The sequence below is a fragment of the Myotis yumanensis genome, unplaced genomic scaffold (genome assembly GCF_028538775.1).
Source record: "Myotis yumanensis isolate MYYU_CA2020_CCGP unplaced genomic scaffold, mMyoYum1.0.hap1 SCAF_3, whole genome shotgun sequence".
Classification (NCBI taxonomy): domain Eukaryota; kingdom Metazoa; phylum Chordata; class Mammalia; order Chiroptera; family Vespertilionidae; genus Myotis; species Myotis yumanensis.
The window spans coordinates 81,816,002-81,820,863 of NW_027223754.1; positions in this window are offsets into that span (position 1 = coordinate 81,816,002).

A 4,862-nucleotide genomic window follows, 5' to 3' on the forward strand; every position below is an offset into this window, starting at 1 on the left:
CTGTCTGAGGGGACCAGAGGGAGCAAGGCAGGGGGAGAACATAGGACACAGAACCCAGAGATGGGTTTCAAGGCCCGCCCTGCCATTGACCGATCCGGGTCCTCTCTTGGCCTCAGCTTCCTCCAGGTTAAGCACAGGACTGGGGACTCAGTATCTCGACTCACTGTCGGATTTCTTTAGCCCCTCCAGTTTGGTGGCTCTGGCTCTTACCTCAGACCTTTGCTCTTTTCTGAAAAGCCAATGAGATCTTTTTTTTGGTTTCTTAGACTGTGTTTCTTCCACATCCTTCTCCAAAATGTTTTCCTGTGCTAATTTATTTGGCTAAGAAGGTTTGTGGTGAGAGATACCAAACAGGAAATGGCTGTCATAGCTGCTGTCTGCACTTTTGTTTTTTTAAGGCTTTCTCCGGCATAGCTTACCTTCTCTGTGTCCCTTGGTATTGATTTAAGTGCAGGAGTAAGTGGAAGGGGAAAGGGAAAGGGAAACCCATTTTTAGAAGGGAACATTTTCCTTCAAGTTCAGAGTTTACTGAAGGTTAATGATCATACACAATAGCAGTGTTAGGTGGCCTTTATACTAACAGGGCCTTTGCACAAGCAGGTCCCTCTGCCTGGAATGCCTACTCTCCCCTGTTTTTTTTTTTTTTTTCTAGTTAATTTCCTCTTCTTTAGGATTAAGCATCACTTCTTCAGAAAGGCTTCTTGGTCCCCCAGTCCAGGTTGTTTCCTTGGAGCTATTCGTGTAGAACACTCCTTAGGTACACTAACCTTGGTTTGCAATGACATGTTTGCTAGTGTGATTTTTTTGGGTTCATTTTTCCCCACCCTCCTGCAAGTGAACCATAGCTCCACACAGGCAGGAACCAGCTGGTTTGGCTTGCCACAGTATCCCCAGTGCCTGGCATGACCCCTGGCACACAATAAGGACTCAGTCCATACTTGTTGAATGAAATAAGTGAAATTTCTCACCTCTTCTTCAGCCCAGGCAGACTGGGCATGACACGAGACTGTGGGTTGCTCTTTTGCCCCGTCTTCTCACCAGGCCACCCTTCTCTTGCAGGTCCTTTCTGCTTTCCTTTCTCAGGGCCTTGCCCCCACACTACCAAGGCATCTGAAAAATTGACCCAAGGCCAGCACTGGCACTGGGGACCCATAGCAGTTTCTTCCCCAGCTATTTATTTTTTCAGAGGAGGAGAGACTTCTGAAGACCGAGAGATCTTTGAGGATAAACAGAGTGAATGCATCATTGGTGGTGGAACTTCAGGCAGAGTAAGTAGGGAAAGAGAGAACTTCCTATCACTCCAGGGAGACACAGGCTGCCAGGCTGACCCTGATCATGGCACACATTTATACCTTTTCTTAGAACTCAAGGATTCCAAAATCAGCAAAACCCTCTGAGCCTCAATGGGAAAAGAACTGTTCGCACACCATGTGTATGGGGATGTGTGCGTGCATGCGAGCGTGTGTAAGTCTGTGTGCATGTGTATGCATATGTGTGTGTTTGCATGTTATAAATTAGGTAGAAGGAACAGGAGACAAAGACGTGGCCCTGGTTTGGAAGGACCCTAGAAGGCAGGGCCTTCAGAGAACCTGGTGCTGAGCTGCTCACCATACTGGCCTGCTGGCAATGGTTCCGTCTGCCTTCCTGGGCTGGACTGGCCCTCCCTCCTGCAAGCTTGCTCTTGCTTGTCAACGTGACAAAACAGGATTACCTTTGTCATTGAGTTTTCATGCATCTCATGGGAAGGGCCCGTTCCTGTGTGCTCCCAGGAGGCGTGTGACCCACTGTCCTAGGCCCATGGCCAAAGCCTGTTCTGGAACCAAGAGTCAGGGCCTGGTTGTGAATCCCGAGCCAAAGGAAGCCCCTCCTTGCCAAGAACAGGTCTGGGGTGGGGGAAGCAGGGTGAGAGTATGACCCTCACTTGTCAGGGTATCTTGAGGGCGAGGCCTGGAGGTGCAGGAAGGAAGCCCAGGTGGGGAGGGAACACAGAGTCTGAGTGAGGGGCCTGCTTCCACTGAGGGAAGTGGGAGTGATAACTCAGGTAGCCAGAGAGGATTTGGGGAACAGGATGAGCTGCTCAGTGGGGTTTCCAGCAGGGGAGCAGACTGGAAGGAGAGGAACGCTGGTGAACATGACATTCAGGATCACCGGAAAGGCGGGCCAGCAGCTCATCTCCCAGACAGAAGACGGACTGGCGTTTGATTGCAGTCCCAGCCAGCTCTGCCTCGACTGCTATATTTCCTTGGGCTGATACACAAAAAGTTCTAGTCAAGCTGCTTCATTTTAGGAAGAAGAAAACTGGGGCCGAAGGGTTAAGTGGCCCAACAGTGTGTCTCTCAGACAAAAAGGTTTCAGGAAGGTGAAATCAGAGACCTGAATGTACCATGGGGAAAATGAGCTCCCCAAACCCAAAGTATAATTAAACACCATTATCTCAGAGATCTAGGGCTGATAGCGAGATTAGCTGTGTCCAGAAGGACATTCTCTTACCACTTGCTCCTGAGCAGATAAGAGGAGTTGCATAAGGCCACAGGCAAGGCAGCCAGGGAGTGGCACACAAGAAAAACATTTGCTGAGGGAGGTCACCTTGATCTGAGGAAGCCATTGTGCTAAGATTAGAATGGCCCTCTGAGAGGTTATGCCCCAGGTTAGGGCCCAGGCCCCATGGGTCCCAGTGCACGTGGAAAAGTAAAATCTGGATCCTTTTCTACTTTTAAAATCTTGGTTGAGAAAAGGAAGAGATTGCTTCTCCTTGGCAGGCTACTGAATGGTGTTTCTCAGGCTGTACATACTGTTTGTAATTTGTGATCTGAGATACCAAAGTAGTAAGTTTTCCTTTGTGTGAATCTGCCTTCTCAGTGCTGCCACTTCTTGAGATCCAGAAATTCTTTTCAGGTTGTATGAAGTCCTGTGTTTAAAGCAAACTGTTTTCTCCCTGGGAGGAAAAGGAGACAGATGCACTAACACTATCCAAAAGGTCAGATTACCATTTTCTCCTGATAATTAAGACTCTGCGCTAGACAATCACTACTTTATTTCATTGAATGATGATAGACACCTGCTTGGAGTTTAGGCACTTATTTTCTGAGTCTCTTATTGGCTTCCAGACCCAAGAGAAATGCGGGGACCCGGAGATGTTCTGAGAGGAGGTGTGAGGGGTCAGGAAATGAAACTCTTCCTTTCAAGGGGCTAGGGTTACATTGTCCCACTTCCTTAAGAGACTGAATGGCAATGTAATGCTACTCAAGAGAGGTCACCTGCTTTCCATGTCATCATGGAGGGTTGGGGCTTGCTTTTGAATCTGAGGCTTTTTCATTTTTAAAGGATAGAGAACCATTTATCTGAAAGGGTGTAGGAAGTCAGCAGCGTAGGTCCTTGACTTCATAGGCCTTTCCTGCCCCATGGCTATTCCTCCCGACTCTCTGGTCCACACTATGGGCCTCTTGAGCTATTTTATTTTAGAGAACGGAAATCCACTGGACGGCTGACTGTGCATGAGCCTCAGGGCAAAATAAGAGCCTGGCCTGGGTCCCAGCTACAGTCACCATTTCAGCCTCATCTCATCCATGCCATTGAACGAGGTGGCTGTCGCAGGAGCTGCACCTTTTCCAGGGTAGCATGATAGGCAGCCTTAGAAGTCACACTGGGGTTTCTGAAAGCAAAGGCATCCTGTTCTGGAATTTAAATAGACAAGTTTAGCCCCAGCCAGTTTTGCTCAGTGGATAGAGCGTTGGCCTGCTGACTGAAGGATCCCGGGTTTGATTCCAGTCAAGGGCGCATACTTTAGTTGCAGGCTCATACAGGAGGCAACCAATAGATGTGTTGCTCTCTCATCGATATTTCTCTCTGTCTTTTCCTCTTTCTTCCACTCTCTCTGAAAATCAATTGAAAAATGTCCTCAGGTGAGGATTAAAAAAAGTAATAAAAATAAAAATAAATAAATAGACAAGTCTAGCATTGAAGAAGTGTGAAGTAATCTTCAAAGGGGGCCGCTTAAAGAGGGATGTTTATGTGAATGCAATACCCAGTGAATCCATTCCAGGGCTTTTAGGAGAAACTCTGAAAGGTCTCCTCGGGGCGGGAATTCAATGCCAATTATAAGGGTACCATGGCGTCTGACATAGGTGTTCCCCTTTCATTCTTAGGGCAGCCCTGTGAGGCAGGCATTATCCTGCCCAGAGGATGAAACTAAAGCTTTGTTTATAGCAGTGGAGAGAGGCAGAGCAGGACCACATCTGGGCTCATCTGGATTAACCTCATGCTCCTATCATACCAGCTGACCCTCAAGGAGAGAGCTGGGGGAGTTGGCCTCCTTGAGCTTTGATCAGGCAGAAATCTCAGACTTTGCCCCTTGCCAATGAAACCCTGTGTTTTCCCTCTTCTTCCAGCTGATACCTGACAATCTCAGAAGCAAACTCAGTGTTGCAATGGTTAACATATGACTTCCAGAGAAGGAACTGATGAGTAAAACTCCAGGGCTCCCCTTGCCTTCCCAAGTTAGACTCAGGGAACATGTAGAAAAGAGAAAACACAGAAATTACGTGGAGAAGTGTATAGAATCAGCTTCTTCAGGAATCACACAAGTTAGAGCGAATTGGTAGCCACCAGGTTGGTCCTCAGGATAGCCAAATATATTGGGGATGAGACTAATGCCAATCAAAAACCATGGCTGCCTCATCTGCCTTCATATCACCCTTTGTATCTCTAGCACAGCACCTGTTTCATCCTCTACTTCAGCCATGACGAGGTCTGCACAACCTGCCTCCTCCACTAGCCCATGAGCTGTTGGAAGGTGTGGGTGGTGTCCCCCCACCAGTCCCCCGAGAGCTGGTTTATGCCTGAACATGGTAGATCGAGGCTTG